Raw genomic sequence first — 25,459 nt, forward strand, 5'->3', positions numbered from 1 at the left:
CTGTTATATCGTACAACTTCACTTTACGATCATCCAAAATTATATTGTGAACTTTTTTGATGGTTTCGTTTGTAATAACCTCTTTTGGGCATCCACTGCGTTCACCGTCTTCGGTGCTCATTTCACCACGTCTAAACTTAGCATATCAATCCTTCAAGGTTAATTTTCCTGGCACACTGTTCGGAAACTCGTCGTGAAGCCAAGTTTTTCCTTCAACTATAAATTTATCCCTTCAGAAATAAATATCTTGTGAACACGCGAAATTTCTTTTTAACGATTTTTTTTTCTCAATAACAAAAGTTGCTTCACTCAAAACAGTATAATTCACAAACTAAAGATCCGACGGGTGACAAATGAATACAGGCGCCATCAATGTGTCGGACAGACTTTTCAATTGGCCTGTTATTCTTGAACACCTATGTCTGTCACAGGTTCTGCGGCGTTTTCTTCTTCTGGGTATTTCAAACTTCGTAGTAAACTTTACAAACCGTGCTCAGGGTTCAAAAAGAAAATTGCTATATACCTTTCACTTACGCAAACGGAGCAAGCTGCCTCTTGCCTTATAAAATTTATAATCCACACTTATTCATGTGCGACACATAACTTTATGCGTATCTTGCTGGTCTGTCTGATTCTCAAAGCGCCGGCTGCAATTGCCCGCATGCAAAAGCATTTCCTGTTTTTTTTTCTTTCTCCATTGCAGTGTGAGCGATATTGACAGGCACAATTGTATCTGACATCTTCTGCTAGTGGGTTTATATCGTCGAGGGTGGCATGAAAGAAAAGGAGCAGTCACCCGACAGCCGAGAGTAAGTGCTGACATCTCAAGTGACATAATTGTTTGTCATATTGCCATAGTGGAAAGTGTGGCGTTGCTGTTGAATGCAAATCGTCTGCACAAACATTGAAATTAAAGATATCGCTGGAAAATATGCTTAAAATAAATGCAAAATATATTTATGTTGCTTGTGTGTTTTTTTTACAGTAGTTTGGGAAATACATAAAATCGAAAGGAACAAGCGGCTGTTGTCTTCTTATACGAATAGAAATATAAACCAAGCATCGCCAAGTTTTAATGCAAATGGATTAAAATATCTTTTAGGAATAATTTTAAAAATTTGAGATCAACTGAATCTGAAAGAGAGGGTATTGTGGATAGACTATTTTTAGTCTACGGTGTAGACTAATACGTAGTAGTTGGATAGTAAAGACATTTTCATGGATCTTCAAAAAACAGAATCGCTGACTACTTTCCTCAAGTGATTTTAGTTACAAGTAAGTCTCTATGGACAGCTCTGTTTCTCACATAGCAAGGCAAACTCACTATTGTGCGAAAAATTGTTTTCTGAATAGCCTAAATTACTGATTTTAAGAACCAATACAGTTGCTTAAACTGTTTGCCAGTAAGGCTTCCCTTTATTTTCAAGTGTACTGGTCGATCGTGGCCTGAGAAATTCTGAATTTCTGGACAGTAGGGTTGTCGCTGGGTACCAAGAGTGATAATACTCAGCTTAAACTGATATTATACTATGGACTTTGAATGAGATTCCTTGTATTGAAAAGACATTTGAAGTTCAAGCGACAAATGTTATTGAGTTTGATGGGTGGTCAACTGGTAGTAGCAAAAGCTACACGATCTGATCGCAGACTTAAATCTGGTACCATGGGGAGCAGTTAGCCCTTGGAGTTTATAGTTGACACTTTGGGGGCTGTGGTTAGTTTAAAATTCAGTTCAGTGTGGAGTCGCAGTGCGACGGGTGCCGAACCCACAGTACAGCAGAGATTTTTGGTCGGCCTCAAACCATACCAAGGTGGAGAAAGATTCCCTTCCATCTCACTAATTGGCGCTGATCAACACAAGGGTTTTATTTATTTTCTTTTAAGCATCGTGGGGTAAGGCCGTCGTCGGCAGGTACTCACATAAAAACACAACGGCTTTGCACCATAAAGTCTTGTAATGTGAAAATGGTACTTCCGAATGGATTGGTTTTTCGCTATCAGAGGCAAAAAACTGCGCAATTAACAGTAAACTAACCGGCCCGCTATTAAATCCGAACATTTTCTTTGTAGTTATTTTTTCTTTCCTTTATAATTTTCCAGTAAATATTCATATTGACTTAGCCCACGAGTAATACCGGTCAATATTATGGAATTAGATTACGTTTCCTGTTGGAGTTTTAAATAAGTATTATAAAAAAATAATAATAAAATATAAAATTTTCTGAGATCTATTCATATAAAACTGTGTTCTTAAAAACAAAAATACCGAGTATAGAATCATATCTCTCGCTTATGTACTAACATTTATTATGCTCTCTCCCTGTGCCGTGGTCTTGTGAATTCCATAAGATCGATGTGACACCAATATAAACATTGTTCAATGATGATGATGATGATATATCTGCAATATTCGATTTTGTGCGGTGAATTTTTTACTGAAACGTTGATCTATTTTGTCGACGCGAGCACCCATTACAGTTGTCGTTGTCATATAAAAAGAAATTAAATAGATATATGTATGTAATAAAATGGATGAGTACATTGATATATGTATATACTAAGTAGTGCCTTCTACGTAAAACTAATTTTTCCCATACTAGAATACACACCAATAAAAACAAGAAGCATTGCTATGGTATAATGACATAAATGGGACAAGTGAATATATCAAGTTACTGAGGGACTAACATATTACATATTAGGTAAGTTAAGGTCAGCCGGAGTGAAATAATTGTTCTTAGAGGAAGCGTAAAGACTTGTGGTGCTGTAGGCATATCTGTAACTATATTGCTTGTTGTGAAGAGGAGAACATGCGAGGATCAGAACTTAAATGTAGCAAATAATTGTGTTTGCACATTTATTTGAATTAATTTTTATTTTTCGGTCTATTCCACATTTACACACTTTTGTTGTTGTATTTCGAAACCACTACTGGCACGGTATTTAGAGCCACCGTAGGTGCTAATGCAAATAATTGTGTTTGCACATTTATTTGAATTAATTTTTATTTTTCGGTCTATTCCACATTTACACACTTTTGTTGTTGTATTTCGTAACCACTACTGGCACGGTATTTAGAGCCACCGTAGGTGCTAATGTGGTTACTGTCGTTGTTTGCGGAATATCTGCAATTGAAAACAAGTAAGGAAGAGCTAAGTTCGGGTGTCACCGAACATTTTATACTCTCGCATGATAAAGTGATAATCGAGATTTCGTTATACGTCATTTACATATTTTTCAAATACCGTATTTTTGTAAAGTTTTATTCCGCTATCATCATTGGTTCCTAATGTATATACTCGTATTACACAGAAAAGGCATCAGATGGAATTCAAAATAGCGTTATATTGGAAGAAGGCGTGGTTGTGAACCGATTTCACCCATATTTCGTACATGTCATCAGGGTGTTAAGAAAATATTATATACCGAATTTCATTGAAATCGGTCTAGTAGCTCCTGAGATATGGTTCTTGGTCCATAAGTGGGCGGCGCCACGCCCATTTTCAATTTTTAAAAAAAGCCTGGGTGCAGCTTCCTTCTGCCACTTCTTCCGTAAAATTTAGTGTTTCTGACGTTTTTTGTTAGTCGGTTAACGCACTTTTAGTGATTTTCAACATAACCTTTGTATGGGAGGTGGGCGTGCTTATTATCCGATTTCTTCCATTTTTAAACTGTATATGGAAATGCCTGAAGAAAACGACTGTGTAGAGTTTGGTTGACATAGCTATAGGAGTTTCCGAGATATATACAAACACCTTAGTAGGGGGCGGGGCCACGCCCACTTTTACAAAAAAAATTGCATCCAAATATGCCCCTCCCTAATGCGATCCTTTGTGCCAAATTTCACTTTAATATCTTTATTTATGGCTTAGTTATGACACTTTATAGGTTTTCGGTTTCCGCCATTTTGTGGGCGTGGCAGTACGCCGATTTTGCCCATCTTCAAACTTAACCTTCTTATAGAGCCAAGGAATACGTGTACCAAGTTTCATCATGATATCTCAATTTTTACTCAAGTTACAGCTTGCACGGACGGACGGAAAAACGGACGGACGGACAGACAGACATCCGGATTTCGACTCTACTCGTCACCCTGATCACTTTGGTATATATAACCCTATATCTGACTCTTTTAGTTTTAGGACTTACAAACAACCGTTATGTGAACAAAACTATAATACTCACCTTAGCAACATCGTTGCGAGAGTATAAAGAGAAAATATAGAACAGAGGCAAGAAGAGTGAAAAACAGTCGAGTTTCAATGAGCATAGAATTTTTGATAACTTTTTAAAATAAAAAACGCATAAAATATGAAGAGTGAAATAGTATATGACTTGTCTTAATATAAAGCAGCAGTTTAACTTTACAGTATGACGTTAAGTGGGTGCCAAACGGGTCCATTTTGAGAATGAAGTTTTCCCTCAAAATGGCCATAGAATCGCGAGCTGTGTGGCATGTAGCGCCATCTTGTTGAAACCACATGTCAAAAGTTTTTATGATGTTTTTGCATTATCGCCATTCAGATTCAGCATCTTTGAAAAAATATATTTTTATTGAATCATGCGATTTAACGCCTTTAGACTATTTGTTGTGGGGCTACGTCAAGTCTTCTACAGAAATAAGCCAGCAACTATGTTTGGAAGACAACATTCCGAAGAAATTAGTTTCCGGCCGAAATGCTCGGAAAAGTTGCCCAAAATTGGACTTTAAAAAAAAAATGGGAACTATACAAATTTTTGTCTTAAATAAGTAGAACACAACGATATATGTGAATGGGAAAAAATATTTGTATTTAAGTGGGTGAAAAACTTAATGTTAAAGTTTCGTTTTTATATAGATTCGCAGAAATATTTTTTATTGAATCAATTGGTAGTAGTTTTAAGTAAAATTAAAAAAAATGGGAACTAACAAATTTTTGTCTTAAATTAGCAAACGTAGAAAAATATTTGCAACCGCATATCACAACAATAAAATTTACCAATTACAAATCATGCAACTAATAATTAGAGAAATAAAACAAAAATATACTGACGAATGTACCGTAAAAAAATTTGTAGGAAAATAATTAATTTATGTTATTTTTTGTTAGTAAGAACTTTACCTTTTGATATAAGGTCAAGTAAAAATATCCATTCTTTTGTAATTGAATTCAAGATTTTATTCAGCATGGTTAAAATGATTAAATTTAGATTAAATAAGCCAATTTGGTAGAAATCTTCTTGCATATTGGCAAAAACTGAGACCGTCGCTCTGTAAAAGGTTCTCTTGAGGCGTTTTCGGCGGTCTATACCGTGACTTACTTGTGCGCAAGTGAGTATCTTCGTTGTGACAAGATAGTGATCCGAGTCGATGTTAGGTCCTCAGAGCGAACGCAAATCGGGAACACTCGAGGCACAACATGATCTATCGGGTAACGAACTTTTCGATCAGGAGATAGCCAAGTAGATCAATGAATTTTCTTGCGCTGAAATTTAGTAGACAACCATATTTCTGGTTCCTGCGAAGTCAATCAGTCTTAGCCCATTTGAAAAGGTTTCGCCATGGAGACGGAAGTTTGCGAGTGTTTTATTAGAAATGTATTCTTTGCCCACCGGAGTGAATGGCAGATCTTGACGACTGAGTCTTTCTTCCTCCACAAATCTCAGGCCAAATTTGCCCTCCTTTATATGGTCTCTGTAATAAATGACACAAGGACCTATTCGTCTCCGCCATCCATCGCATTGATTAGACGGTGATGTCAGTATTTACTTTTACGAGAAGGTTAACCATCTGGGCATCGATATCATTCCAATTAAGGGACCTGATATTCTAGTTGCATGTCCCTTAATCATTGTCCTTACGCTTGCTGCAGTTTTTATCAAAATTACGGGTTTTCATCCGAGGCTGTTGTTTCCTTTTCATTAGGAGTGGTTTCTACGCAAAAGTTATTCTAGTTTAAGGCTTTATACACATTTATAAAGGCAGACTGTGAACAGACTCTGCAATTAGACTTCAATGAACCCTTAAATCGAATATGAAGGTTTCGCTGAAACTTTCTGTCTTTTGGCCGTGACCCCTAGCTCCGCACGAGTTGGCTACCGCATTTTACGCAAGGATTACTCACGTTCTTAAGGCGCGCGGCGAGGACGTGCGAGTAGGAATTGGGTATGATCCGAGACACGTGAACGTGTTATCTCACGAAATGGACCAGTCAATTGACCTCCTCGCTGTGGGGCTACATCAAGTCTACGGTTTATGTCAACAAGCTAGCGACGACTGAGGAACTTTGTACGAATATCGAATGTGAAATTGCAGCAGAATCGGCCGATTTATTCTTGAAAACCAACGAAAATTGGATTCAGAGTTTACACTTCTGCAAGCGTACCCGTGGCCATGCAAAAGAGATCGAATTCCATACATAATGGCATCGAATGTACCATTTTTGTTACATACATATACAACAAAATTTTAGAATTTTTTCCTCTGGAATTAAGTGGTATTTACTCTCAATAGCTACTGAACGTATTATTTTAAATAAAATTTAACTCTCTAATTAAACAAAAAACGCTCATGTAATCTTGAATGCAAAACTATTTTAATTAGTAGTCCTTCTTATCTATATGTTAGATAATTAAATAAAAATAATAGTTTATCCTTATATGGTTTCAAACATTATGCATCAGTAAATATTTATGTTGTAATGTGGCATGTAAACCAATTCAATTATTTGCAAACCGAAATCTTTTGATTTACCACTTATGTATATTAATTATTAACGCCTGCTTCAAAGCCGGCGAACCACACAGCAACTTGACTATTGACCTAAGTGCCTAAGTATACGAGTATCTTCAAAGTAGTACTTAAACACCTCCGCAAATGCTTTGTTGCTTATGGTTATATTGGAGAGTGGTTATATAACATACATACATATGTATAATAAATACAGCCTTGTTCAACTCCATTACAATTAGTGCCACATTAATTATGCAATACTCTTCGGTTGTTGTCAGCTTACTCACAGTCATGTAAGCTTAAACTAAAGGACCCAAGAAATTCACCAAAAATCACAACTTTGCAAGGATGTTTGTATGAAACTGCAATGGCTAAATATTCCCTGTGAATTCGACATTTTGATATTCTGCTAAACGAAAACTAAAGCCAAAGGCAATAAACTTATATGTATATATAATATAAGAGAATACTTAACTAATACAATTGTTTATAAGTTTGGCTTACGAATCAACTCATTCCTAGAATCAACGAATACATTTTATTTTTGTAATATTAACGTAGACACTGCTTAAGAGGTTATAGCCGAGTTTAGAACAGCGCACCAGCCATTCTTCCTTTTCGCTGTTTAGCACCAATTGAAGATTCCAATTGTAGAAAGGTCCTGCCCTATCTAGTCATTAAATCTTACGTAGAGCCTTTCTCTCGAAAACTGGTAAAGCAGATGTTGCCATCATCGATGCTTCTTCACCACATAGCTGGACGGGGATGATGAGAGACTTGTAGAATTTGGTCTCTGTTCGTCGAGAGAGGACTTTACCTCTCAATTGCCTACTCAGTCCGAAGTAGCATCTGTTGGCAAGAGTTAGTATGCGTTGGACTTTGAAGCTCAAGTTGTTGTTGTTGTTAATACTGGTTCCAAGATAAACGAATTTATTTACGATTTCGAAGTTATGACTGCCAACAGTGACGTGGGAGCCAAGTCGCGAATGCAATGACTATTTGTCTGATGACAAGAGATATTTTCACTGACAGACTTATTTGATTCGCTTTTTTGGACTCTCTGGAGGGAACTTTTTCATGGTCGGGCAATGGATCATCTTTTACATCGTCATCGATTGGAGAGTCGGGTTCACCTTTGGGGGTTCTACAAGAGTATGCTCCGATCTTGAAACCTTCTTCTTGTCGCCGTAGAAGGTCCAAAACGCGAATAGCTTTAGTGTTTACTTAAAGAACTAGAACATGTTATAGTTTCGAACACGAGCCTCAAACGAGCAAAAATACATACCATAGAAAAAGTGTTTTCTAATAAGTTTTTGTATTGCCAAATATGATGGGCAACTCTGAGTTCCATGTTTATTGATTTTTAGTAGTGCATATAGTCTTACACAATAACTTAACTAATAGTACTTTCCAGAAGGAAAATATTAAAAAATGATTATTTCTTTGTTGCATATTTCTTTAAATTATTATCTGTTAGTATGTATATACGAGGGTTGTGTCTAAAATTTTAAGATTTGTGAACATAAACTGATATTTATCATTGCAAAATGCTTTACTGCTTTTCAAAGTTTTCTCCATTAAGGTTACTATACTTTTCCATACATTTGAAAGAATTGTCGAAGCACTGTTGTAACACAGTTTGGCATATGTTCAAAGTGGATCAATCGCTACGGTGTCAAAAAACGTTAATTTTTTAGTTTATTTTTTCGTACAGGCACACAAAGATGTGATTCATCCTCAACGGTTGGGCCTCCTGATTTTTTGATAATGATTGTTGTGGACCACTCAAAATTTCCTAAGCGACATGTCCAGATTAAAACAACTATTGTTAGATTCGGTTCAACTGGAAATACCCATAAACTCGATCCCTACTTACTTTCGTTATTTTGTAGCCACTTTCAAAAGTTTCGGATTCAAAGTGCTCACCTGTAATATAAACACATAATATGATGTGTTATAAGATGTATGTATATGTAAGCAACATTATATGTTTATGATTGTGCTTACGAAAACGCAAAACCTTAATGCGATAATACTTACTGTCTATCAATATATACAAGTGAAGGTTCTTAAAGTTTGGATTAGTTATAATTTGAAACTGACAATGACTATAACTCTGGTATAGCATTTGGCAAGAAAACATATTGAGGTTTCTGTACACAAAGTATGGAAGAAAAACTTTTGTGATATAAAAGAAGATTTATTACCGAGTCCACAAATTTATCCGAAGTCACACGCTGGATCGCTGGATCAAATTTAATTGCTTTCTCACATATCGAGTTTGTTTGTGTAAATACACTTACTTAGAAAGTTAAACTTAATATTTCATCCCGTCTGAACCAAATTCGTTTTGCAATTTTAATTTATTTGCGTGCATGCTTGTCGCTTAACAACAAAACTGCATTCAGTTCTGTCATTTTCATCGACCTTATTTGCATATGACTCCAAAATCCCACAAAATACACACATGCACATATTTATTATGTAATAGGGTGACACAGTCATTTAAGGGGTCAGTAGGGTAATCTGACCTGTTTTTTGACATTTTTTTTCATTTTTATTCTAACATACAATAGAACTTTTTTCACATATCATGAGGTATATCGTGGAGTATATATACAAATTTTTTCGGAATTTATTGATGACATCTGTCGGAGAAATCCGTGGATGAATGAGGTGCGTTTTTTCACTGGTGGACATGTCATCTAAAACAAAAAACCCAATTTATTCTTAAAAAGTACGTGAATGGTTATCGTCCCTACTAGAATCATGAAAAAATGTTGATAAATAAAAATGTAAATAACATTTTCTTTTTTAATTTTTCCCCTTGTTTTTTTACATAAATTTTGTCATAACATTGTCCATAAATTATACAAAATTATGTAGGGGCGATAGCTAGGCGTTTTTTGAACATTTAAAAAAAAAATTAAGCAAATCGGTTGAATAGTTCGACCGCAATCATGTTCCTCAGTTTAAAAAAGTGTATTTTTGAGAAAAGTGGGTTTCTACATTAATTGTAAGGGAACAGAAAATGCAAAAAAAAATTACCCTACTAACCCTTTAACAGTCAAGATTTATTAGGTTTTACGTTTAGTATTGGCAAAACTGGATAGAAGTTCCACCAAAATTATATGTGAACAAAGATATGTTTTGCCGTTTGCAACTTGAAATCAATTTATTAAGTATTGAAAAATATTTTAACTTAATAATTGAGGTTTAAGAAATCTATTTAGTGTGTAAATGTATTCCGTCCAGAAATGAACTAAACTTAATTCATTTTGAAATTTTAATTTATTTGGGTGCATGTTTGTCGCTCAACGACAAAAATGCATTAAGTTCTTGAATTTTCATCGACTTTATTTGCATATAACTCCAAAAGCACCACATAATATACACATGCATATTCTATGGTGTGAACCCGAAAACTAATATATCGAATTTATGGCCTTAAATACAATACTTATAGTTAGGGTTAACAGATGTACTTATTTTATTAGTACGCGTACTGATTTTTAGACCCCCGTACTGATGTACTGATTTTTCAATGAAGTGTACTGATTTTCGGCGCAAACGCCTTTTTTCGCAAATTTATCCAGTTTTATTGGATACACACACGCGCACATTCGATAAACGCACCGAACGATTTTTAAATCGGACGAAAAGAGACAAAATATATCGATCGTTATCGAGACTTTCGATACTGTTATTCACAGCCACCACCATTGTCAACAACGTTTATAATTCTTTCAAATTAATCGTGTTTTCGTTTAATTTACATACTTGTCGAACGAAAACGGATGTGAATGTAATTATATTGCAAGATCCAGTTTTCAAAGTTTTGGAATTCGTCGACGTTCCCAAGTTATCGGTAAGTGTACAGACCAAGATTTGCGAGGTAATAAATATGATGTGAAATGAAATTATTTCGAATATTAAATTCATTTTACAGATAATATTTGGAGTACTTGCAGTTATCAATGGCAACTGATGCAAAAAGGAAAAGAAAATGCAATAATGCAACAAAAACAATTCCCTTGCTTTGTACAGGGCAAATCCAAGCAAGTGGAGTGTGAAGTTTGTTCTTGTTCCCTTTCTTTTGCTCATGGCGGTGGGTGCCCTTTCTAATTTCTTCTCTAAGATCAATAATACTTGTTTTTCATGCCGTGTACAGTATGACATGAAAAAAGAATTGTTGATGTATATAAATTCTTGAATGTATCTAAAAACTTTATTAGTTTTTTTTCTAGCTTGTATTGTAGTTGATTGAATGCACGTTTTTCTGTGTTCTTAATCTTTTTTCTATGAATCGTAACAGTTTGAATTTTAAATGATGCATTATGCATGATAAATGATATTTGCCAGCTGATAGTTGGAATGTTTAAATGTTTCAATTGTTTTAAGAGTTTATTATTTAAGAAAACACGTCAACTCAGAGAAACACAAAAAAACGTGAGAACTCCTTCAACATCGCAATCCTTGGATACTTTCATGGTCACAAAATCATCTCCAACGGCACTTAAAGTCTGGGCTGCAGAAGGAACTCTTGCATTCCACACTGTAAAACATCGCTCTAGTTATAATGTAATGGATTGTACTGCACTTCGTACGTTATTCGTAGATTCTGAAATAGCCAAACAATTGTCTTGTACGAGAACAAAAACTGAGGCTATAATTAATGGTGTTTTGGCTCCACGTGCGATATACGATGTACAAAAAGCTTTAGAAGGAATTCAGTTTATAAGTTTGAGCACAGATGCTTCTAATCATGGTCATCATAAGCTTTTCCCCATTTTTACTCAATACTTTGATTTTGAAAATGGGGGTATTCAAGTGAAATTCCTGGATTTACAAGAAACAAATAACGAGTAGGCTGAAACGATTACAAATTTGATTGAAAGCGTTCTCGAGACACAAAATTTGACTGAAAAATTGACAGCTTTTGTAGCAGATAACGCTCCAATCAATTTTGGTGGCGTGAATCGCAAGGGGTCTAACAATGTGTTGGCCCTACTCAAAGAAAAAGTAAATTCTCGTGTCATTGGTGTTGGGTGTCCTGCTCATATTCTTCATAATTGCGCCCAGCATGGATTAGATCAATTCGGAAAATATGATATTGATGCCCTCGTTTTTAAACTGTTCAAGTATTTCTCGGTGTACACTGTCAAAACTGTTGAACAGAGTTACGTACACGCAGTTTCAATGTAAGATGACGACTGACTTTATTGAATATAATATACATAAGAACAGTATAAAGGAATAAGAAGTATAGTGATGCCAGATTTACAATATTTCATAACACTTGCCTTTAATGGAACATCTGACAACACTAATAATATATTAGTTAAATCAAAATTATGTTAAATGGTAAGTGACTTTACTTTAAGCCTAGTTTAAGATTAATAAATTCTTAACTGCAGGTATAGAATTTGTTAAGCCATCTACTAACATTTTGCTTGTTGAAATACATATGTTCCAGCTGCAATGACTTCTCTCGTAACTTCTCTCGTATCAACTTCGCCTTGATTTTGTGAGCAACGTTTAACCCCGAGCCTTGCTTTATAACGAACCAGCGCACCTTCAGCATCGCGCTTGGTTTTAAAAAACCACTTCGAATTTATTGCTCTTTTACCTTCAGGCAATTTCATAAGCACCCAAGTTTTGTTTGCCTTATGAGAAGCTATCTCCTCTTTTATTGCGCGTTTCCAGACATCTGCCTCTGGACTATTCAATGCCTCTTCAAGATTCACAGGATCATTAGCATCAGACACCACGCTTAACAATAAGCTCTTTTTAGCTTTGTTAGCAATACGCTCTGATCGACGAACTGCATACTTTTCTCCACACTGATCAGCTACCTCGCTATCATCAGGAGTATCGTATTCACTTTCCGAAGATATACTGACATCACACAATTCACTCTCATTAAGCTCCCCTGAATTGTTAATGTCATTAGCTTCGTTTTCTTTATTATATAATATCAACTATTAGAATTTGCTCTGCGCGCTTGGATTTATTGCTTGTATTTTCTAAAAACTTTACATCACGACTTACGATAAACTTGTAGTCAGATTTTCGGTAAAGCCTAAATGCTTTTGACTCTATGCAATAACCAACAAAAATACACTCTTCTGATTTTGCAATTAACTTTAAACATTTTTGCTTTGGTATATGAACCATCGCTGTACAACCAAATATGCGTAATTGTTTCAAATTTGGTTTCACACCAGACCATATTTCTTCTGGACTTCGACTATTACCTCTACAAGGGATACGCTGCTGTATTTGCAGCTTCTGCCCAAAATATGTTTCCTAGGCCAGAATCCAGCAACATGCATCTCACACGTTCAATTAACGTACGATTCATCCGCTCAGCCACCCCGTTTTGCTCGGGCGTATATGGAGCTGTCTTTTGGTGAACAATACCACATTCACGAAAAAATTTTATAAAATGGGAATTACAATATTCAGTTCAATATTAGTTTGCTTACCCTTACAACTTACAATACATTCTTTTTCACTTGCGCCGTTGTAATTGACTCCAAGCGTTGAATTCAGTACCTGCTTCATGCTGTTTTTGCAAATGTGTCCTAACCTTCGATGCCACAGTTCAAAATTATCAATATGTGACCTGGTCTACGAAAAGGGAGCTAACGTGCGAAAACTAGTTTTCTGGGAAAAGCTTTTAAAAATAATCGTCAGTTTCTCGTTATCTCATTAATTGTTCTCCTTTTTTTTGACACCTAAGCCCCCTTTCCGTAGACCAGGTCACATATGGAGTTGTCATTGCTTTTCCAACTGGAATTTTAGCACGATCAAATTTGTACAAACCATTTTCTGCATACGCTTTAGCAATTAATCTGTTTTTCGCATCAAGGATTTTACATACATTCCCTTCGAACATCACCTTTTTGTTTTGTTTTGTTATTTGCCGAACCGACAAAAGATTCGCGCAAAGACTGGGAACATATTCGACATTTCGAATATTTGTTTCAACTTTTTGTCTGTTTACATTTAAAACCAGGCTGACTTCGCCTACGCTGTTAACAGGAACTCGCTCTCTGTTAGCTAAAATTACTTCATTATGCTCTGCTGCTATCAACTTCGAAAGTAACTTCAGATCGTTTGTCATATGTGACGTATATGACGCCCAAGAATGATAGAATACAAGATTACGACGACCTCCATTACGAAACGTCATAGTTCCGTGTTGAGAAGAACAAGAGTGAAAAACTGTCAAATGGCTTGCAAATTGTAAACAGAAAAGTAAACACTTTTGTAAATTCGCAAAATATTATTAATTCTTTCGATTTTAATGAAAAGTTTTAGTGAAGCGATTGAATATTGTTGAGTGAAAAGATTTGAATCATTTCTAAAGAAATATATCGGCCTATTGATAATAAAATTGTCTATTAAGTTGTGATTCAAATGGAGAAGACGTTTCTTGTGTTCTATATAAATATATACATATATTATAAGTTCAGATGTATCAGATGTATGAAATTATGATAAAAGAATTGTGAAATTATTAATTTAGTATTAAATATATCATTTCTTTTGCAAAATAACACCCATTTTTCGGCAACTTTTAAATCGGCCGGAAAACTGAAAAAACTCGTTTTCGATCCTTTAATTGCATAATAATTATTACAACAAGCCACTGCACATTTCATTTTAAAAAATTAATATATTTATGCTTAGAAATTTAAATAAATACAACAGTACACTTACACTGGTTTTCTTCATTTGAACAATTTCCACACATGCTACTCTATTTATTGTGGATGTGCCTAAAACTAATTATATACATATTTTCTCGCAACAATATTCTAAACATTCCACTGAAATTTTTCCTGCAAAGACGAATGAATTAATATTATTTTGGGAATTTCAAAAAGTGTTTACTTTTCTGTTTACAATTTGTATGCATTTCTATGCTTGTTCTTCTCAACGCAAAACTGTTACGTCACGAAATTGTTGAACAATGTATTTGTTTTTGTAAGAATTGTCAAGAGCTAAACCGATAAAAAACATTCTTGCGTTGCGCCGGAGTCTACGTACTATACATTTTCGCCGCTCTGAGAATGCAAACACGAATTTGAAAACATTGCCGTCCTGCTTTTACCTTCTTTCTGATTTACTTTCTTTGATTTCGGAGACTTGCGACACTCTTTACGCATATGGCCTTCCTGACCACAATTGAAACAACGAGACTTTTTCCGATTAGAACTTTTGTCATTCTTTTTCTGTTGGAAATTCTGCGAATATAATGCGTTGTCAGCAGGATCTTTGCTACAGTCAAATTTGACATCTTGCAACAACAAACTTTTAACGCTATCGACAGTTAATTTCGCTTTCGAATTCTCCACAGCCATAACGAGTGCTTGATACTCATTAGGCAACCCAGCAAGCAATAATGATGCCACCAGCTCATCACCTACGTCCGGACCTGCATTTTGCAACTTGATTGACGTCATGACCATCTCGTTCATATAATCCTGTACGGATTGAAACTGTTCCAGCCTTAACTGCACCAGCTTCTTTAAAAGCTTTACCTTGCGAGTTAAACCACTGTCTTCATACGCGGCCATTAACGAATCCCATGCATCCTTTGCAGTCACTGTGTTTGCAATATGCGAAAAATTACTCGGCTCCACCATGAGCGTAAACTCCGCCAGTGCCCGTTCATTGCTGTCACGATCTTTTTCCGTTGAATTTTCGGATAAACCGCTCTCCGTTATTTTCCAGCAACTTTTTAGGACCAAATACGATTTTGCATTCCGCTTCCAATAATTGAAATTTTCACGTCCGCGAAGTTTTTCAAAAGGAAAATTAAGAGCACCTGCCGCCATTTTCTTTTAAATAAAATTAAATTCAAATAGCTTCACTTTTAGCAATAGGCAAATAACTTGTTGAGCAATAGGCCCATAACCTGTTGAACAGCGACTGACTTTATTGAATATAATAAACATAAGAACAGTATAAAGGAATAAGAAGTATAGTGATGCCAGATTTACAATATTTCATAACCAAAACAGCTGAATTGAAAGAATTCTGAGAGTTCGTTGCTGTTCAATATCAACCTTTACTTTCACACAGCAAGACTCGATGGCTTAGTTTGTTTCTTGCAGAGGAACGAATTCTCAAACTGTTCCCTGCATTAAAAGCTTACTTTTTGTTAATCGAAAAACATCCAAAATTTATGGAAAATTTCTTTTCTGATGATTTGGCTGAAAGCTATCTTTTGTTTATCCACTCACTTATGTTAATTGTTCAATGTAAAATAGCATCAATAGACAGCGAAGGCAACAGTGTTCTTGAAATTAATTCAATCATAGAATCCGTTGCTAATTCCTTGCGCGAGAGAATCAAGCACAAGTGTTTGCCTCTTACTCTACTTTCAAATCTTGACACTTTGAAATCAGAAGGAAAAGAAAAGGAATGCCTTGATTTCCATGAAAGATCCGTCAGTGTTTATCAGGAAGCTCTTGAATACTTGTTGAAATGGACTTCATCTTTGTCCGAATTAAAAGTTTTCCAATGGTTGAAATTTGATCGCACACCAAAAGAAGTTCGATTTGAGAAGTTGTGCAAACAATGCAGTTTCTTGAGTCAAAAAATATTCATATCCATGAAGAGAAGATAATTGATCAATTGGTGAATTTGAACAATTTTATAGAAAAGAAAAAAGAGAAGGAAGATGATTCTATAAAATTTTTTTCACAAACTTCAAAAGACCAGATTTGTGCATTTTTTAAAGCGAATTCAAACATTGATTCCTTTTCTGAAATTTTGAAAATTGCGCTGTACTTTTTTTTCTCTTCCCGGGCATAATGCTAATTGTGAAAGAATTTTCTCTCTCATCAATATCCAATGGAGTGATGAACGCAATCGTCTCCTTGTTGAAAATGTTCGCAACATGATTGTCACTAAATATATGTAACTATAAGAACATGTCATGCAACGATTTCCATAAGTATATAATGAAAACTGAAAATGTTGATATGCTAAAAACAATCGGCAGTGCCAAAAAATATTACCAAAAAAAAAAAAATGTAAATGAGACGCTGCAATTTGTGATCTATCTGTACCTTGCTCCTTTTCTTTTTACTTTTTTTTTTGCTGTTTTGATGGGGACGTACTGATTTTTCGCTGGACCGACCTGGTAACCCTACTTATAGTACTTGCTATTGTTAACATAGGAAACTTTGAATACTGACCAAAAACGTTTAAAAATTAAGCAAAAACTTTTCCTTAGTAGGCATATAGTATTTTTACTTTTTATATAACTACATTTTACTATAAAAGTTCGACAGTTTAGTTTTTGGCTCACCCTAACATAAATAGAAAAGTAAGTCAAGAAATTAACATTCGCCTGATAGGCTTGATTTGCAGTAGTGTTTGCGAATGTTAACATGATGTATATACATATACTTGTATGCAGATTTAAAAATATATTACCTCGCACCCTTTGCAATCTTCAGTATATTTTAATTCTGATTATATACAATATATCTGAATTGTCATAAAAATATATGTATATCAAAAGTTCCAACTTCTTAAAAGAACAAAAAAATGCTATTGAAAAAAGTACCTCTAGTATAGTATATAGTATAGTATATATGGTATATTCCTATTATAAAAAGTAAGGTAAATTTGTTTGTAAATTATAAATTCTTAATTTATTGTTCCAAATCAATTTTATCCCCTTCAGGGTAGTCCCGGTCCGATAGCACGCACTTTCGCCAATGCTTTTTTTAATCTTCGAAACATTCGGAATAGTTTTCAATACCTTCTTCTATTTATCTCTTCAATCGCTTCAAAATTGGCCTTTCGATTTTGCTGTATAGGAAGTTGTCGCACGAAGCCACATCAGGCCAATATGATGGTTGCGGAACGGTATAAGCGGAATTTTTACAAAAAAGTCGAGAAAAAGCAATACAGTATGACATGGTGCAATATCGTGCCAAACAAAGAAATCAGGTGTTATTTACTTATAGTTTCGGCCGTTTCAGTCGAAGGACTTGACGTAAACACCAAATAACTTTCGAATAATATTCTTTGTCGAGGGTTGACCCTGCGGAAAGAACATTTAGTGCACCTGCTTACTTTAACAAATCTGAAATGTGATCTAGGGTTTTTTTTTTTAATTTGGCGGACTGTTAAAATAAGCTTCGTATTTTTTCTAATATAAATCGGTTTTAGAATTGATATAAATATTAAGTGAAAATACGCTGTTATGGACGAAACGTCTGTAAAGTCCACAGAAAATTTTTAATTTAAAATTGCATGAAATGGGCTTCAAATTGCCAACGTATCCATAGGACTTATCAGAGCCAGCTACTACTAGTTTTGTGTTATCCTGAGAACTCAGGAGAATTTGCCGCTGTAAATAAACTGTCTATATTAGGCCTATTTTAAATACAAAAGTAAACTGGTTGGGGTATGATTTTTCATTGGAAAGTTGGTCCTCGATGACAACTCTGCAGGATAGTAAGCCGAATGTTGTTTAAAATATTAGTTTTTTTTTTATTAAGAATTTAATTTTATCTCGTTCAGCCCTTTATGTCATTTGTCTGTCACTTGGGTATACGAGAAGTTAACGCAATCCTCAAAAGTCTGTTTTTTTCAACCACAAACGGTTTTGTCATTTGTTGTATTCCTCATCTCTTTCGCATTTGTATATATTAGTAGCTATGTACATATATATGTTTTCGGACATTAATCTTTTGTTTTCGAAAACTACTCGATGACAATGCAATGTGCAGCCGTTCAGAGCGGATGCTTTTACGAATCGCAATCGCTGCGCTCACTGATGGACTGTGTCCATACCACTTTCTCCTTCTGTTTTCTCTCTTAGCAATTATTTTATAGCGCACGCACACTTCTCATTCATAGTATGCGTGTTTTATATTTTGGTGGCTCTTCTTCATATACTTTCACTGACTGTTTGTCCAAGTAACTCGCTTTTATAGCAATAGTTGTCTGCTCGAGTCTCAATATATGTATGTGTGTGGGTTTGAGTGTATTGCTGTTCACATGTGTGATTGCGGTTAAAAAAAGGCTGACAAGAAGTTAATTAAACGTCCGTTGCACTTTCTGTTTCTATAGTTAACTACTACATATTTGGTAAAAAATGTATCACAGAGCACTTATGTAGCTTAAAAAAATATTAGTTTGTTCAAAATAAAAAAAGATTTAAATTTTTGGATATTAAAAGAAAAATAATTTAAAAATCCAGTTGTTTTGAAACTAAGTTTAAAATCCTTTTATTTTACTTACACAATGCACAGTGCATGGGCACAATGATCGTATCATTTTTCGTCTAGTAATTGATAGACTTCGGATATGCTTCTGACTGACATTCAAGTTCTATATTTTGGCCGCTGGCAGCACCGACTAGCTGATTTTGTATCCATTTTCGGAACTGTAAGAAAGAAACAGAATCAGAAGGATTATATAGCGCATATGCATAATTAAATCTGAGAGCGAAACCGGTCAAAGGTCTCCATTCAAGGGAACACGTTTTCCTTATCTTACAGATGAATTATGGTTATCTCAAAATTACAAAATGTTCTTTATAAAGATCTTAATGTTGATTTTAATCAGTCAGTTTAAATCGCAGCTGATGCTTTATTTGGTTTTCTCAACAGCTGGGTTGAATATTATATTCCTCCAGTAATAATCTGTACCAAATATGGAGAAGATATTTAGTTGCACCAAAGTCTTCCATTGAAGATCTTGATTCTGATCGATTTATTGCGGAAGCATGATTTTAGTGAACTCTTTGTCCTCAGTATATGTCAGTAAGTCAGTTGTGTAGCTTTTAACTGGTCTATTTCCTCTTGGTGTTCAGGATATTATTTCCGAGTTTTATTAAAATACCAAAAACAATAACAAGGTATCTTAATTTCTACTCAAGTTGCAGCTCGCATAAGCGGACAGACATCATTCGGATTTAAAATCATCCTGTCCTTATTGCACCGAAGCAACAACTTGATTTCGATCGAGCAGTTAACGTGGTAGCTATGTGTAATACAGACGGACATGGCTAAGTTTACTCGGCTCGTAATGCTGATCATTTACATATTTATTTTCGAGGTTTTATTTCCTTCTGGGTATTTCAAACTTCGTGACAAACTTAATATATTCTGTTTAGGGTATAATGAGGGAATTGCTAGAGAAAAACAGTGATAATCCTAAATGAAAATTGATAAGCATATTATGTATAACAATTTCATGGCAAGTTTAAATGTTAATTTAATTTAGTAGATTTACTTACAGTGCACAACCAACATTACGCGCTTGTTGACCTTTGGAGGAATGCCATTCGAAGCGATACATAAATATGCACCCATATTAAGGCGTTGTACTTTAGTGATCGTCAGGTAGGAGTCATTGTAGGTGATGACTGGAAATACCGAAGAAGATAATAAATTTAAATTTAATTTAAAAACATAATATCAATTGTTTTTAAGTTCAGGAGCGAGGAATATTAAATGTTGATAGAAAATTCTAGTTATCGATTTGTTAACTGTTGGGGTGTAATGGGATATAGTTATGCTTCTGGGTACGCACTTACAGTTGTAGGGCTATACCCAATTCCTACTCTTGCATCCACCCCGCGGACTCCGGAAATGTGAGTAATCCTTGTGTAAGATGCGGCAGCCAACACATGTAGATCCTGAGGTCCTGGACAAAAAGGCCGAGAGGAAGCTTCAGCGGCTAACATCATCGACGTTCAAGAAATGCAATGGACAGGACAAGGACAGAGACGAGTAGGTCTTTGTGACACCGGAGAGCAAATTTGGTGTGGGATTCGTAGAGGAAGAAAGACTTAGTCATAGAATCCTGGCAGAATTTTTCAGCCATGCTCCGATGAAAAAGAAGGACGATATGACCAAAGAAGCGGCTAAGCGGCTAGAGCATTCTTATGACAACTGCCTCCACGCCGATGTAAACATTTTAATTGGCAAATTTAACGCGAAGGTGGGCAAAGAAGGTATCTTTAGCACAAAAGTCGGAAAATTCAGTTTCCAGGGTGCACGGTTAGAATGCATCAGTAGGAATTCGGTACAACTGTAACTGCCTACCCAGAAGAATATCTATATCCCTTTACGCCGCAATAATAAACAAATCGACATAATAATACTTAAAATTTTTATTCTCTCCAAATAGGTTGAGGCTGATCGACTTCGCAGGGGCCCGAAATATGGGTATCTGTAGTACTAGAGTCCAGCACTTGAAAATTTATCAAGCTACCTGGCTGTCTCCAGATCGAACAGCCACCAACCAGATTGATCATGTTGTGATAGATGAAAGGCATGTCTTCAGTGTCCTTAGTCCTTGTCGGACCACTATCTTTTTGAAGCAAAGGTACGCGCCCACTTCTGTATAGCAAAGCACGTCCGTCAACAAACACAGGGAAGGTACGACACCCAGAAGCTACTATCACAACCGACAGCGAAATGGTTTTTTACTCGACTTGTACTCTTGCTCTCTCAGAGCGGTCACCAGCAAATAACAGCTGGAATGAAAAGGAATGTTGTTTCGCAGTGAAGAGAAATCAGACAGACAGCCTTCCTCGCAATATCACGATCGACCACAAAACGAGCGTAGATTAATATATGTAGGACAAAGAAATGCGACCGTACGGACTGAACGTTTTTGATACACGACAACACTGACTGAACGAAAAAGGGACTCGAACGGAATAAAACCAATAACGGACTTCACTTGAATAGCGGATGGCGACCGAGAAAGTGTAATAAAGCATTGACATATTGTAAAGCTGTATTGTAAAGCATCAGTTCATAAATAAAAGTGAAATTGATCTACATATTGTAAAGTTTAGTAAAGCATCAGTTCTGTAATAAAGTGAAATTTATCTATTGTGAATTGGAGTTGGCCCAGCCTTTTATTTCTGCACATCAGTAGACCATTCGTCTCCAGCAAATCGGACTTAGCGAGTCATCTACATTTTCCAACATATTGGTCGGTTGGCCGTACGTCTATCCTACATATATAAATATAGTTGAAGAGGGAAGCGAGACGCATATGCTGGCCGACAGGTGTAATGATCGAAAATTCTACGAAACGATGTGGCAAATAGCGGAAGCTTTCAAGACTGGATCGTACTCTTGTAGGATCCAAAATCGTGATCTAATAACTGATGTTCAGAGCATACTAAAACTATTGAGGGAGCGCTTCTCCGGCCTGCTGGGCGCCAGTGAAAGTGTAACGTTTGGAGATTCCGAACCCCATTCCACAATCAATGACGATGGAATTGATGTTCCATTGCCCGACTATTATTAAACTCAAATAACAATTATGTTATGGGTTTAATTTTTGTAATTAGACTATTAACTACAGGTACAAATGAGGTATTTTCTGTTTTCCCCCCTTGATTGATTTGATCCAAATACAAAATATATTAACTAATATACACCCTCTAGATGCATTTGAAATTTAATACCAGCTAACACTACTAAAACTTGTTTCAAAATTCATAGAATTTTTTCAACTAAAATTAAAAATGCATTTCATTTTCTGTCACAATGTAGAAAGACTAATTGCTATGCAATTGGATTGCATATCAATTTACCTCATAAATATGCATCCAATAAAAATGCAAAGTCAGTTTGCTAATGGCGTTCGTAGTTTTCTTGCTAATACATCTCTGATTTCAAAATAGTTGAAATCATTTCATTATTGTTTATGTCTATTCCACTGGCGGACAAATTGCTCAGTTTTTGCCATGACATTTCAGTTACATGATTTACATGCGGAAATCAATGAAAATATGCGCAATTTCGTGCAGAATACAATGAGCTAATCCAAAACAATTGCGTTGTGGAAATTTGATATGTGCGATTGTAATCCTGGGCCAAACAAACATACATACATATGTACATAATTCAAAAAAAAAATAGCTACATGATTTTGTCGAATTTTGTTAAAATTCACAATCTACATATCGTCACCTAAAATGCAAAATAACGTATCATCAAAAATTCGAAATTTAGTATCTTATTGATTACGATTCACTACTTCAAATTACATTCATAATATTACATTTGTCCAACATTTTCACATTTTCAACATTTTAAATTTTTGAAAATGTTGTTACGTTATTTTGCATTTTAGGTGACGATATATACATATATAAAAGAAAGTTGTTGTTAGTTACACCATTTATAACTCAAGAACGGCTTAACCGATTTGGTTGAAAATTGGCTTAGAGCCAGGGTAAGGACATAGGATACCTTTTATCTCCTTATGTCAAAGTTTAATACAACTCATATATACAAAAATTAAATTTTACATAATAAGCATTTGTTCAAAATTCATGTTTGTACGAATCATTTGAATATTTTATTTCTTCAAAAAAAAAAAAAAAAAAACAATAAAAAACATCACATCATATTAATATTATAAATGCGAATGTAAGTTTGTTTGTTACGCTTTCACGCAAAAACTACTTAACCGATCATCATGAAACTTTGTACATATACTCCTGAAGGTATTAGAAGTAAAATAGGGTACTCTATATTAAACAAAAAAAAAGATTTTAAGAAAGATAAAAAATCGTCAAATTTAGCTACTTAAACGCCATCTAGCATTACAGTAATGAAGTCTCAACAATGAATAATGTAATACCGTCACACTGCATTATCGGCGGTGACGACAATATCTAATTCAAGTTTCAACTGTTTATAATTTTTCTATATTTATTGTTATTTTCTTCTGCCGTTACATGCAGTATAAAACTATTAAAATTTTTGTGGTTAGCTGTCACTTTATTATTTTAGATCTTACACGCTGATGTTAATTCTTACTCTGCTTTTCTTAGAAAATGCCTCGGAAGCGGAAATCTGGTATATCAAAATCATACTCATACTAATATTATAAATGCGAAAATGAAGATTCAACGATGAATACTGTAATACCGTCCCACTTTATTACCGGCGGTGGCGACAATATCTAATTCAATTGAATATAAATAGTTTCAAATGTTTGTAATTTTTCTATATTTATTATTATTTTCTTCTGTCGTTACATGCAGTATAAAACTAATCAAATTTTTGAGGTAATCAGTAATTTTGTGGTTAGCAGTCACTTTATGATTATTGATCTTACTCGCTGATGTTAATTATTACTCTGCTTTTCTTAGAAAATGCCTCGGAAGCGGATATCTGGTATATCCAAAATTTCACCGCGGGCCCGTGCCGAAACTTCGGCTCACGCAGAGCTGAGAAGACAACAACAAGCAGAGCGAGAAAGCGTTTTGAGAGCAGCTGAAACGCCTCTTCAGGCACGAGTTCGTTTAGAAAGACAAGCTGCACTGCAGACAACTAGAAGAGCGATAGAAACACCAGAGTAATCGCAGGTGAGAAGAATTCATAATGCAGACATGCAGACCACGCGCCGCCGAAATTTCATGCGTAATAATTGGGCTGTGTTTAATGGTACTGGGTTTCAATATGCTCCTTTAATTGAATATCATAATCATCCATTGATTGTTATTGGCTCAATGAATAAAAAGTGACAGTACTGCGATGCTTTTAAATGGAAAGATAAAACTTCTGGAATGTTCTGTTCCGGTGGTAAAGTTTCACTTCCATTACTTAGTGAACTAAAAGAGCCTTGGAAAACTTTATTATTAAATGTTACAGATGAGTCAAAGCAATTTCTAAGAAAAATAAGAAAGTATAACTCTTGCTTTCAAATGACGTCCTTTGGAGTTGATAAAGTGATAAGAATGCCCGGGTTTTCACCAACTTTTACTGTACAAGGACAGATATATCATAAAATTGGATCACTATATCCAGAAGATGATGATCAGCATAAATTTGATTTTTGATGAACAAAATGAACTAAGTCGTCGTTGCCAATATATTGAAGGAGTAGAAAGAGAAACGGTATTGAAAATTCAACGAATATTACACAGTCACAATGCCTTGGTAAAAATCTTTAAAAGTGCGATAGACAACTGGCCTTCAGACAACTACAAAGTTATCATTCATTTTGATCGAACTCCACGTGGTGAACATGAAAGGCGGTCCAAGCGGACTGGTGACCCAAGCTCTCCACGAGACATAGTACTACGGGCACATGACAATACACTAAAGCGTGTAGCCGATACTCATAGATTCTATGATGCTTTGCAGTACCCATTAATTTTCAGTAAAAGAGAATCTGGATATCATTTTAATATTCCAGTCATTAATCCAACAACGGGACAACCAATTCCAAAACAAAAATTTTCTGCATGGACTTATATAACTCAAGAGCTTATGTCTGGGCAAAAGGCCTTGATCGACATGACATAGTTGCTCGCGTGTTTCGATTAAAGGTGCAAAAGTTAATGAACGTTGTAACAAAAGTGTCTGTATGACACGGTTATTAAAAATATGATACACGGTCCCTGTGGAGGTCGCAATCGGGACTCACCTTGCATGCAAAATGGCAAGTGTACAAAGAAGTATCCTAGAGGAATGATTAAAGAAACAGTTCACAGTGATTAGGGTTACCCGTTATACAGACGTAGGGCGGCTGCTAATGGTGGTAAACAAGTGAACATTCGTACTCGCAGTGGGGAAATAAAGAGCTTTGATAATAGCTGGGTAGTGCCCTATTCCCCGATTTTGTGTAAATTATCAATAAAGGAAGCGATCAGGCGATCTTCAATCAGCGTAATGAAGGTGCTGTACAGGCCCTCAATGAAATACAAACTTATCAAGCAGGAAG

The 25,459-nt window shown here is 35.3% G+C and overlaps 1 pseudogene; it reads right to left on the minus strand.

Moving 5' to 3' along the window:
• The window catches only part of LOC126753785 (lachesin-like), a 521,130-nt pseudogene that overhangs the window by 4,597 nt on the left and 491,074 nt on the right, over positions 1-25,459 (minus strand).

This window comes from Bactrocera neohumeralis, chromosome 3 (assembly GCF_024586455.1).
Source record: "Bactrocera neohumeralis isolate Rockhampton chromosome 3, APGP_CSIRO_Bneo_wtdbg2-racon-allhic-juicebox.fasta_v2, whole genome shotgun sequence".
Classification (NCBI taxonomy): domain Eukaryota; kingdom Metazoa; phylum Arthropoda; class Insecta; order Diptera; family Tephritidae; genus Bactrocera; species Bactrocera neohumeralis.